This window comes from Lissotriton vulgaris, chromosome 1_1, assembly GCF_964263255.1.
Source record: "Lissotriton vulgaris chromosome 1_1, aLisVul1.2, whole genome shotgun sequence".
NCBI classification, from domain to species: domain Eukaryota; kingdom Metazoa; phylum Chordata; class Amphibia; order Caudata; family Salamandridae; genus Lissotriton; species Lissotriton vulgaris.
In genome coordinates this window covers 169,107,229-169,119,272 of record NC_141685.1, presented here as the reverse complement: position 1 = coordinate 169,119,272, position 12,044 = coordinate 169,107,229, and the positions used below count along the sequence as shown (strand labels likewise).

The 12,044-nt window shown below is 64.5% G+C and overlaps 1 protein-coding gene across 5 annotated transcripts in view; it reads left to right on the top strand.

The window, feature by feature from the left end:
- The window catches only part of LOC147738019 (uncharacterized), a 520,426-nt gene that overhangs the window by 268,572 nt on the left and 239,810 nt on the right, over positions 1-12,044 (top strand). For 2 of the 5 annotated variants that reach the window (XM_086951626.1, XM_086951563.1), the window contains exon 1: positions 8,161-8,276. The exons of the other annotated variants lie outside the window; for them this stretch is intronic. The gene's annotated coding sequence lies outside the window, so the exon portion shown is untranslated. Of the gene's footprint in view, positions 1-8,160; positions 8,277-12,044 lie in introns of those variants that run through there. 5 annotated transcript variants of the gene reach the window in all.

Here is a 12,044-nt window from a genome sequence, read left to right as displayed (position 1 = left end):
CTTGTCCAGGGGGGTGCAGTGAAAGTGAGGCCTATCCTGTCCTGTGGGGGCAGAGGAGGTGAGGCCTGTCAAGGGGGGTGTAGAGGAATGGAGGCCTCTCCATGGGGGTGCAGATAGGTGAGGCCTGTCCACGGGGTGTATCCTGTTCTGCTGGGGGCTGGGAATTAGAGGCTTGTCCTGTGCACAGGGTGCAGAGGAGGTAGAACCTGTCTTGGGGGTGTAGAGGAGATGAGGCCTTTCCAGGGAATGCAAAGCAGGTGAGGCATGTCCACGGGGGTGCAGGAGAGGCAGAACCTGTCCAGGGGGTGCAGAGAAGGCATGTCCAGAGGGAAGAGGAGATGAAGACTGTCCAGATGGTGCAGAGGAGAGGCTTCTCCGGGGGTTGCAGAGGAGGTGAGACCTGTCAAGGGAATGCAGAGGAGGGGAAGCCTGTCCAGAGGAGGGGCAGAGGAGGTGAGGCCTGTCCAGGGGGCTGCAGAGGAGGAGAGGCCTCTCCAGGGAGCTGCAGAGGAGGTGAGACCTGTCCAGGGGTGCAGAGGAGGTGAAGCCTGTCCAGGGGTGCACAGTAGGAGAGGCCTGTCCAGGGGTGCAGAGGAGGATAGGTCTGTCCAGGGGTGCAGAGGAGGTGAGGCCTGTCCAGGGGTGCACAGGAGGAGAGGCCTGTCCAGGGGTGCAGAGGAGGAGAGGCGGAGAGGCCTGTCCAGGGGTGCAAAGGAGGAGAGGCCTGTCCAGGGGTGCAGAGGAGGTGAGGCCTGTCCAGGGGTGCAGAGGAGGTGAGGCCTGTCCAGGGGAGCAGAGGATGAGAGGCCTGTCCAGGGGTGCAGAGGAGGCGAGCACTACCCTCTGATGAGTCTAACTGCTTGACCACACTACCACAAACTGAACTTTAGTATCATCTACTTTTAAAAAATATATATTTTTTATTAGTTTCAATTGTAGTTATGCATACATTTGTAATCAGTATTTCAGCGGGCACTTGACACAGCAGTACATAAACATGGGTAAGAAAAATCACTTTTACACATTATCTGTTGCTCAATCTCTATTTGGCCTCAGTTCAAGTTCCAACATTGGGGGGATACAGATAGTCCCTCGATAGGTGGCTCAGTGAGGTGATAGTTCAGGATCTTTAAGAGTCTGCTCAGCTCTGGAGTCAGGCTGCTGCAAGGTTACATTTCATTTCCTGCCCGCGGCGCCGCCCCTGAGACTCTCACTCTGGGGGGAAGGGGGAGGAGGGGGGGGCTCATCCGTGGTGCTGCTGGCAGCTTGAGCACCGCTGGGGGCCCCGGGATGGGATGTGCCTCGTCACCTCCTGAGGAAGTGACGTAAGGTGGTAGCAGGCCACGAGAAGCGGCGACGACTCAGGAGTGGAGGGGTCCTGTGAGAAGCACCGAGAGGCCTGTCCAGAGTAGGAGAGAAGCTGAGGCCTGTCCAGAGGAGGAGAGGCCTGTCCAGAGGAGGTGAGGCCAGTCCAGGGGAGGGGCAGAGGAGGAGAGGTCTGTCCAGGGTTGCAGAGGAGGAGAGGCCTGTCCAGGGGTGCAGAGGAGGAGAGGCATGTCCAGGAGGCAGAGGAGGAGAGGCCTTTCCAGGGGTGCAGAGGAGGTGAGGCCTGTCCAGGGGGATGCAGAGGAGGCAAGGCCTGTCAAGGGGTGCAGAGGAGGGGAGGCCTGTCCAGGGGTCAGAGGAGGTCAGACCTGTCCAGGGGGGCAGAGGAGGAGAGGCCTGTCCAGGGGTGCAGAGGAGGAGAGGCCTGTCCATGGGTGCAGAGGAGGTGAGACTTGTCCAGGGGTGCAGAGGAGGAGAGGCCAGTCCAGGGCCAGAGGAGGAGAGGCCTGTCCAGGGCTGCAGAGGAGCTGAGGCCTGTCCATGGGTGCAGAGGAGGGAAGGCCTGCCCAGGGGTGCATAGGAGGAGAGGCCTGGCCAGGGGTGCAGAGGAGGAGAGGCCTGTCCAGGGGTGCAGAGGAAGTGAGGCCTGTCCAGGGGTGCAGAGGAAGTGAGGCCTGTCCAGGGGTGCAGAGGAGGCGAGGCCTGTCCAGGGGTCAGAGGAGGCAAGGGATGTCCGGCGGTGCTGAAAAGGTGAGGCCAGTCCAGGGGTGCAGAGGAGGAGAGGCCTGTCCAAGGGTGCACAGGAGGTGAGGTCTATCCAGCGCTGCAGAGGAGGTGAGGCCTGTCCAGGGGTGCAGAGGAGGTGAGGCCTGTCCAAGGGTGCAAAGGAGGTGAGGCCTGTCCTGGGATGCAGAGGAGGTGAGGCCAGGACAGGCCTGTCCAGGGGTGCAGAGGAGGAGAGGCTTGTCCAGGGGTGCAGAGGTGCTGTGCCCTGTTCAGGGGTGCAGAGGAGGAGAGGCCTGTCCAGGGGTGCAGAGGAGGAGAGGCCTGTCCAGAGGAGGGGCAGAGGAGGAGAGGCCTGTCCAGGGGTGCAGAGGAGGAGAGGCCTGTCCAGGTGTGCAGAGAAGGTGAGGCCTGTCCAGGGGTGCAGAGGAGGTGAGGCCTGTCCAGGGATGCAGAGGAGGGGAGGCCTGTCCAGGGGTGCAGAGGAGGAGAGGTCTGTCCAGGGGGCAGAGGAGTTGAGGCCTGTCCAGGGGTGCAGAGGAGGTGAGGCCTGTCCAGGGGAGCAGAGGAGGGGTGCAGAGGAGGTGAGGCCTGTCCAGGGGTGCAGAGGAGGAGAGGCCTGTCCAGGGGAGCAGAGGAGGGGAGGCCTGTCCAGGGGAGCAGAGGAGGGGTGCAGAGGAGATGAGGCCTGTCCAGGGGTGCATAGGAGGTGAGGCCTGTCCAGGGGTGCAGAGGAGGAGAGGCCTGTCCAGGGGTGCAGAGGAGTTGAGGCCTGTCCAGGGGTGCAGAGGAGGTGAGGCCTGTCCACGGGAGCAGAGGAGGGGTGCAGAGGAGGTGAGGCCTGTCCAGGGGTGCATAGGAGGTGAGGCCTGTCCAGGGGTGCAGAGGAGGAGAGGCCTGTCCAGGGGTGCAGAGGAGGAGAGGCATGTCCAGGGGTGCAAAGGAGGAGAGGCCTGTCCAGAGGAGGGGCAGAGGAGGAGAAACCTGTCCAGGGGTGCAGAGGATGAGAGGCCTGTCCAGGGGTGCAGAGGAGGTGAGGCCTGTCCAGCGGTGCAGAGGAGGTGAGGCCTGTCCAGGGGTGCAGAGGAGGAGAGGCCTGTCCAGGGGTGCAGAGGAGGTGAGGCCTGTCCAGGGCTGCAGAGGAGGTGAGGCCTGTCCAGGGGGGCAGAGGAGGAGAGGCCTGTCCAGGGGTGCAGAGGAGGTGAGGCCTGTCCAGGGGTGCAGAGGAGGTGAGGCCTGTTCAGGGGTGCAGAGGAGGAGAGGCCTGTCCAGGGGTCAGAGGAGGTCAGGCCTGTCCAGGGGGGCAGAGGAGGATAGGCCTGTCCAGGGGTGCAGAGGAGGAGAGGCCTCTCCAGGGGTGCATAGGAGGAGAGGCATGTCCAGGGGTAGAGAGGAGGTGAGGCCTGTCCAGGGGTGCAGAGGAGGAGAGACATGTCCAGGGTTGTAGAGGAGGTGAGGCCTGTCCAGGGGTGCAGAGGAGGTGAGGCCTGTCCAGGGGGGCAGAGGAGGAGAGGCCTGTCCAGGGGTGAAGAGGAGGAGAGGCCTGTCCAGGGGTGCAGAGGAGGAGAGGCCTGTCCAGAGGAGGGGCAGAGGAGGAGAGGCCTGTCAGGGGTGCAGAGGAGGAGAGGCCTGTCCAGGGGTGCAGAGAAGGTGAGGCCTGTCCAGGGGTGCAGAGGAGGTGAGGCCTGTCCAGGGATGCAGAGGAGGAGAGGCCTGTCCAGGGGTGCAGAGGAGGAGAGGCCTGTCCAGGGGGCAGAGGAGTTGAGGCCGGTCCAGGGGTGCAGAGGAGGTGGGGCCTGTCCAGGGGTGCATAGGAGGTGAGGCCTGTCCAGGGGTGCAGAGGAGGAGAGGCCTGTCCAGGGGTGCAGAGGAGGAGAGGCCCGTCCAGGGGTGCAGAGGAGGAGAGGCCTGTCCAGAGGAGGGGCAGAGGAGGAGAAACCTGTCCAGGGGTGCAGAGGAGGAGAGGCCTGTCCAGAGGAGGGGCAGAGGAGGAGAAACCTGTCCAGGGGTGCAGAGGAGGAGAGGCCTGCCCAGGGGTGCAGAGGAGGTGAGGCCTGTCCAGGGGTGCAGAGGAGGTGAGGCCTGTCCAGGGGTGCAGAGGAGGAGAGGCCTGTCCAGGGGTGCAGAGGAGGAGAGGCCTGTCCAGGGGTGCAGAGGAGGTGAGGCCTGTCCAGGGGTGCAGAGGAGGTGAGTCCTGTCCAGGGGGGCAGAGGAGGAGAGGCCTGTCCCGGGGTGCAGAGGAGGAGAGGCATGTACAGGGGTGCAGAGGAGGAGAGGCCTGTCCAGGGGTGCAGAGGAGGAGAGGCCTGTCCAGAGGAGGGGCAGAGGAGGAGAAACCTGTCCAGGGGTGCAGAGGATGAGAGGCCTGTCCAGGGGTGCAGAGGAGGTGAGGCATGTTCAGGGGTGCAGAGGAGGAGAGGCCTGTCCAGGGGTGCAGAGGAGGAGAGGCATGTCCAGGGGTGCAGAGGAGGAGAGGCCTGTCCAGAGGAGGGGCAGAGGAGGAGAAACCTGTCCAGGGGTGCAGAGGATGAGAGGCCTGTCCAGGGGTGCAGAGGAGGTGAGGCCTGTCCAGCGGTGCAGAGGAGGTGAGGCCTGTCCAGGGGTGCAGAGGAGGAGAGGCCTGTCCAGGGGTGCAGAGGAGGTGAGGCCTGTCCAGGGCTGCAGAGGAGGTGAGGCCTGTCCAGGGGGGCAGAGGAGGAGAGGCCTGTCCAGGGGTACAGAGGAGGTGAGGCCTGTCCAGGGGTGCAGAGGAGGTGAGGCCTGTTCAGGGGTGCAGAGGAGAAGAGGCCTGTCCAGGGGTAAAAGGAGGTCAGGCCTGTCCAGGGGGGCAGAGGAGGAGAGGCCTGTCCGGGGTGCAGAGGAGGAGAGGCCTCTCCAGGGGTGCATAGGAGGAGAGGCATGTCCAGGGGTAGAGAGGAGGTGAGGCCTGTCCAGGGGTGCAGAGGAGGAGAGACATGTCCAGGGTTGTAGAGGAGGTGAGGCCTGTCCAGGGGTGCAGAGGAGGTGAGGCCTGTCCAGGGGGGCAGAGGAGGAGAGGCCTGTCCAGGGGTGAAGAGGAGGAGAGGCCTGTCCAGGGGTGCAGAGGAGGAGAGGCCTGTCCAGAGGAGGGGCAGAGGAGGAGAGGCCTGTCCAGGGGTGCAGAGGAGGAGAGGCCTGTCCAGAGGTGCAGAGAAGGTGAGGCCTGTCCAGGGGTGCAGAGGAGGTGAGGCCTGTCCAGGGATGCAGAGGAGGAGAGGCCTGTCCAGGGGTGCAGAGGAGGAGAGGCCTGTCCAGGGATGCAGAGGAGGAGAGGCCTGTCCAGGGGTGCAGAGGAGGAGAGGCCTGTCCAGGGGTGCAGAGGAGGTGAGGCCTGTCCAGGGGTGCAGAGGAGGTGAGTCCTGTCCAGGGGGGCAGAGGAGGTGAGGCCTGTCCAGGGGTGCAGAGGAGGAGAGGCCTGTCCAGGGGTGCAGAGGAGGAGAGGCCTGTCCAGGGGTGCAGAGGAGGTGAGGCCTGTCCAGGGGTGCAGAGGAGGTGAGTCCTGTCCAGGGGGGCAGAGGAGGAGAGGCCTGTCCAGGGGTGCAGAGGAGGAGAGGCCTGTCCAGGGGGCAGAGGAGTTGAGGCCGGTCCAGGGGTGCAGAGGAGGTGAGGCCTGTCCAGGGGTGCATAGGAGGTGAGGCCTGTCCAGGGGGCAGAGGAGGAGAGGCCTGTCCAGGGGTGCAGAGGAGGAGAGGCATGTACAGGGGTGCAGAGGAGGAGAGGCCTGTCCAGGGGTGCAGAGGAGGAGAGGCCTGTCCAGAGGAGGGGCAGAGGAGGAGAAACCTGTCCAGGGGTGCAGAGGATGAGAGGCCTGTCCAGGGGTGCGGAGGAGGTGAGGCATGTTCAGGGGTGCAGAGGAGGAGAGGCCTGTCCAGGGGTGCAGAGGAGGAGAGGCATGTCCAGGGGTGCAGAGGAGGAGAGGCCTGTCCAGAGGAGGGGCAGAGGAGGAGAAACCTGTCCAGGGGTGCAGAGGATGAGAGGCCTGTCCAGGGGTGCAGAGGAGGTGAGGCCTGTCCAGCGGTGCAGAGGAGGTGAGGCCTGTCCAGGGGTGCAGAGGAGGAGAGGCCTGTCCAGGGGTGCAGAGGAGGTGAGGCCTGTCCAGGGCTGCAGAGGAGGTGAGGCCTGTCCAGGGGGGCAGAGGAGGAGAGGCCTGTCCAGGGGTACAGAGGAGGTGAGGCCTGTCCAGGGGTGCAGAGGAGGTGAGGCCTGTTCAGGGGTGCAGAGGAGAAGAGGCCTGTCCAGGGGTAAGAGGAGGTCAGGCCTGTCCAGGGGGGCAGAGGAGGAGAGGCCTGTCCAGGGGTGCAGAGGAGGAGAGGCCTCTCCAGGGGTGCATAGGAGGAGAGGCATGTCCAGGGGTAGAGAGGAGGTGAGGCCTGTCCAGGGGTGCAGAGGAGGAGAGACATGTCCAGGGTTGTAGAGGAGGTGAGGCCTGTCCAGGGGTGCAGAGGAGGTGAGGCCTGTCCAGGGGGGCAGAGGAGGAGAGGCCTGTCCAGGGGTGAAGAGGAGGAGAGGCCTGTCCAGGGGTGCAGAGGAGGAGAGGCCTGTCCAGAGGAGGGGCAGAGGAGGAGAGGCCTGTCCAGGGGTGCAGAGGAGGAGAGGCCTGTCCAGGGGTGCAGAGAAGGTGAGGCCTGTCCAGGGGTGCAGAGGAGGTGAGGCCTGTCCAGGGATGCAGAGGAGGAGAGGCCTCTCCAGGGCTGCAGAGGAGGAGAGGCCTGTCCAGGGATGCAGAGGAGGAGAGGCCTGTCCAGGGGTGCAGAGGAGGAGAGGCCTGTCCAGGGGGCAGAGGAGTTGAGGCCGGTCCAGGGGTGCAGAGGAGGTGAGGCCTGTCCAGGGGTGCATAGGAGGTGAGGCCTGTCCATGGGTGCAGAGGAGGAGAGGCCTGTCCAGGGGCGCAGAGGAGGAGAGGCCCGTCCAGGGGTGCAGAGGAGGAGAGGCCTGTCCAGAGGAGGGGCACAGGAGGAGAAACCTGTCCAGGGGTGCAGAGGAGGAGAGGCCTGTCCAGAGGAGGGGCAGAGGAGGAGAAACCTGTCCAGGGGTGCAGAGGAGGAGAGGCCTGCCCAGGGGTGCAGAGGAGGTGAGGCCTGTCCAGGGGTGCAGAGGAGGTGAGGCCTGTCTAGGGGTGCAGAGGAGGAGAGGCCTGTCCAGGGGTGCAGAGGAGGAGAGGCCTGTCCAGGGGTGCAGAGGAGGTGAGGCCTGTCCAGGGGTGCAGAGGAGGAGAGGCCTGTCCAGGGGTGCAGAGGAGGAGTGGCCTGTCCAGGGGTGCAGAGGAGGTGAGGCCTGTCCAGGGGTGCAGAGGAGGTGAGTCCTGTCCAGGGGGGCAGAGTAGGAAAGGCCTGTCCAGGGGTGCAGAGGAGGTGAGGCCTGTCCAGGGGTGCAGAGGAGGAGAGGCCTGTCCAGGAGTGCAGAGGAGGGAGGAGAGGTCTGTCCAGGGGTGCAGAGGAGGTGAGCCTTGTCCAGGAGTGCACAGGAGGAGAGGCCTGTCCAGGGGTGCAGAGGGGGTGAGGCCTGTCCAGGAGTGCAGTGGAGGAGAGGCCTGTCCAGGGGTGCAGAGGAGGTGAGGCCTGTCCAGGGGTGCAGAGTAGGTGAGCACTACCCTCTGATGAGTCTAACTGCTCGACCACACTACCACAAACTGAACTTTAGTATCATCTACTTTTTAAAAATATATATTTTTTATTAGTTTCAATCGCAGTTATGCATACATTTGTAATCAGTATTTCAGCGGGCACTTGACACAGCAGTACATAAACATGGGTAAGAAAAATCACTTTTACACATTATCTGTTGCTCACTCTCTATTTCGCCTCATTTCAAGTTCCAACATTGGGGGGATACAGATAGTCCCTCGATAGGTGGCTCAGTGAGGTGATAGTTCAGGATCTTTAAGAGTCTGCTCAGCTCTGGAGTCAGGCTGCTGCAAGGTTACATTTCATTTCCTGCCCGCGGCGCCGCCCCTGAGACTCTCACTCTGGGGGGAAGGGGGATGAGGGGGGGGCTCATCCGTGGTGCTGCTGGCAGCTTGAGCACCGCTGGGGGCCCCGGGATGGGATGTGCCTCGTCACCTCCTGAGGAAGTGATGTAAGGTGGTAGCAGGCCACAGAAGCGGCGGCGACTCAGGAGTGGAGGGGTCCTGTGAGAAGCACCGAGAGGCCTGTCCAGAGGAGGAGAGAAGCTGAGGCCTGTCCAGAGGAGGAGAGGCCTGTCCAGAGGAGGTGAGGCCAGTCCAGGGGAGGGGCAGAGGAGGAGAGGTCTGTCCAGGGTTGCAGAGGAGGAGAGGCCTGTCCAGGGGTGCAGAGGAGGAGAGGCCTCTCCAGGGGTGCATAGGAGGAGAGGCATGTCCAGGGGTAGAGAGGAGGTGAGGCCTGTCCAGGGGTGCAGAGGAGGAGAGACATGTCCAGGGTTGTAGAGGAGGTGAGGCCTGTCCAGGGGTGCAGAGGAGGTGAGGCCTGTCCAGGGGGGCAGAGGAGGAGAGGCCTGTCCAGGGGTGAAGAGGAGGAGAGGCCTGTCCTGGGGTGCAGAGGAGGAGAGGCCTGTCCAGAGGAGGGGCAGAGGAGGAGAGGCCTGTCCAGGGGTGCAGAGGAGGAGAGGCCTGTCCAGGGGTGCAGAGAAGGTGAGGCCTGTCCAGGGGTGCAGAGGAGGTGAGGCCTGTCCAGGGATGCAGAGGAGGAGAGGCCTGTCCAGGGGTGCAGAGGAGGAGAGGCCTGTCCAGGGGGCAGAGGAGTTGAGGCCGGTCCAGGGGTGCAGAGGAGGTGAGGCCTGTCCAGGGGTGCATAGGAGGTGAGGCCTGTCCATGGGTGCAGAGGAGGAGAGGCCTGTCCAGGGGTGCAGAGGAGGAGAGGCCCGTCCAGTGGTGCAGAGGAGGAGAGGCCTGTCCAGAGGAGGGGCACAGGAGGAGAAACCTGTCCAGGGGTGCAGAGGAGGAGAGGCCTGTCCAGAGGAGGGGCAGAGGAGGAGAAACCTGTCCAGGGGTGCAGAGGAGGAGAGGCCTGCCCAGGGGTGCAGAGGAGGTGAGGCCTGTCCAGGGGTGCAGAGGAGGTGAGGCCTGTCCAGGGGTGCAGGGGAGGAGAGGCCTGTCCAGGGGTACAGAGGAGGAGAGGCCTGTCCAGGGATGCAGAGGAGGTGAGGCCTGTCCAGGGGTGCAGAGGAGGAGAGGCCTGTCCAGGGGTGCAGAGGAGGAGAGGCCTGTCCAGGGGTGCAGAGGAGGTGAGGCCTGTCCAGGGGTGCAGAGGAGGTGAGTCCTGTCCAGGGGGGCAGAGGAGGAAAGGCCTGTCCAGGGGTGCAGAGGAGGTGAGGCCTGTCCAGGGGTGCAGAGGAGGAGAGGCCTGTCCAGGAGTGCAGAGGAGGGAGGAGAGGTCTGTCCAGGGGTGCAGAGGAGGTGAGGCCTGTCCAGGGGTGCACAGGAGGAGAGGCCTGTCCAGGGGTGCAGAGGGGGTGAGGCCTGTCCAGGAGTGCAGAGGAGGAGAGGCCTGTCCAGGGGTGCAGAGGAGGTGAGGCCTGTCCAGGGGTGCAGAGGAGGTGAGGCCTGTCCAGGGGTGCAGAGGAGGAGAGGCCTGTCCAGGGGTGCAGAGGAGGTGAGGCCTGTCCAGGGCTGCAGAGGAGGTGAGGCCTGTCCAGGGGGGCAGAGGAGGAGAGGCCTGTCCAGGGGTACAGAGGAGGTGAGGCCTGTCCAGGGGTGCAGAGGAGGTGAGGCCTGTTCAGGGGTGCAGAGGAGAAGAGGCCTGTCCAGGGGTAAAAGGAGGTCAGGCCTGTCCAGGGGGGCAGAGGAGGAGAGGCCTGTCCGGGGTGCAGAGGAGGAGAGGCCTCTCCAGGGGTGCATAGGAGGAGAGGCATGTCCAGGGGTAGAGAGGAGGTGAGGCCTGTCCAGGGGTGCAGAGGAGGAGAGACATGTCCAGGGTTGTAGAGGAGGTGAGGCCTGTCCAGGGGTGCAGAGGAGGTGAGGCCTGTCCAGGGGTGCAGAGGAGGAGAGGCCTGTCCAGGGGTGAAGAGGAGGAGAGGCCTGTCCAGGGGTGCAGAGGAGGAGAGGCCTGTCCAGAGGAGGGGCAGAGGAGGAGAGGCCTGTCCAGGGGTGCAGAGGAGGAGAGGCCTGTCCAGAGGTGCAGAGAAGGTGAGGCCTGTCCAGGGGTGCAGAGGAGGTGAGGCCTGTCCAGGGATGCAGAGGAGGAGAGGCCTGTCCAGGGGTGCAGAGGAGGAGAGGTCTGTCCAGGGATGCAGAGGAGGAGAGGCCTGTCCAGGGGTGCAGAGGAGGAGAGGCCTGTCCAGGGGTGCAGAGGAGGTGAGGCCTGTCCAGGGGTGCAGAGGAGGTGAGTCCTGTCCAGGGGGGCAGAGGAGGTGAGGCCTGTCCAGGGGTGCAGAGGAGGAGAGGCCTGTCCAGGGGTGCAGAGGAGGAGAGGCCTGTCCAGGGGTGCAGAGGAGGTGAGGCCTGTCCAGGGGTGCAGAGGAGGTGAGTCCTGTCCAGGGGGGCAGAGGAGGAGAGGCCTGTCCAGGGGTGCAGAGGAGGAGAGGCCTGTCCAGGGGGCAGAGGAGTTGAGGCCGGTCCAGGGGTGCAGAGGAGGTGAGGCCTGTCCAGGGGTGCATAGGAGGTGAGGCCTGTCCAGGGGGCAGAGGAGGAGAGGCCTGTCCAGGGGTGCAGAGGAGGAGAGGCATGTACAGGGGTGCAGAGGAGGAGAGGCCTGTCCAGGGGTGCAGAGGAGGAGAGGCCTGTCCAGAGGAGGGGCAGAGGAGGAGAAACCTGTCCAGGGGTGCAGAGGATGAGAGGCCTGTCCAGGGGTGCGGAGGAGGTGAGGCATGTTCAGGGGTGCAGAGGAGGAGAGGCCTGTCCAGGGGTGCAGAGGAGGAGAGGCATGTCCAGGGGTGCAGAGGAGGAGAGGCCTGTCCAGAGGAGGGGCAGAGGAGGAGAAACCTGTCCAGGGGTGCAGAGGATGAGAGGCCTGTCCAGGGGTGCAGAGGAGGTGAGGCCTGTCCAGCGGTGCAGAGGAGGTGAGGCCTGTCCAGGGGTGCAGAGGAGGAGAGGCCTGTCCAGGGGTGCAGAGGAGGTGAGGCCTGTCCAGGGCTGCAGAGGAGGTGAGGCCTGTCCAGGGGGGCAGAGGAGGAGAGGCCTGTCCAGGGGTACAGAGGAGGTGAGGCCTGTCCAGGGGTGCAGAGGAGGTGAGGCCTGTTCAGGGGTGCAGAGGAGAAGAGGCCTGTCCAGGGGTAAGAGGAGGTCAGGCCTGTCCAGGGGGGCAGAGGAGGAGAGGCCTGTCCAGGGGTGCAGAGGAGGAGAGGCCTCTCCAGGGGTGCATAGGAGGAGAGGCATGTCCAGGGGTAGAGAGGAGGTGAGGCCTGTCCAGGGGTGCAGAGGAGGAGAGACATGTCCAGGGTTGTAGAGGAGGTGAGGCCTGTCCAGGGGTGCAGAGGAGGTGAGGCCTGTCCAGGGGGGCAGAGGAGGAGAGGCCTGTCCAGGGGTGAAGAGGAGGAGAGGCCTGTCCAGGGGTGCAGAGGAGGAGAGGCCTGTCCAGAGGAGGGGCAGAGGAGGAGAGGCCTGTCCAGGGGTGCAGAGGAGGAGAGGCCTGTCCAGGGGTGCAGAGAAGGTGAGGCCTGTCCAGGGGTGCAGAGGAGGTGAGGCCTGTCCAGGGATGCAGAGGAGGAGAGGCCTCTCCAGGGCTGCAGAGGAGGAGAGGCCTGTCCAGGGATGCAGAGGAGGAGAGGCCTGTCCAGGGGTGCAGAGGAGGAGAGGCCTGTCCAGGGGGCAGAGGAGTTGAGGCCGGTCCAGGGGTGCAGAGGAGGTGAGGCCTGTCCAGGGGTGCATAGGAGGTGAGGCCTGTCCATGGGTGCAGAGGAGGAGAGGCCTGTCCAGGGGCGCAGAGGAGGAGAGGCCCGTCCAGGGGTGCAGAGGAGGAGAGGCCTGTCCAGAGGAGGGGCACAGGAGGAGAAACCTGTCCAGGGGTGCAGAGGAGGAGAGGCCTGTCCAGAGGAGGGGCAGAGGAGGAGAAACCTGTCCAGGG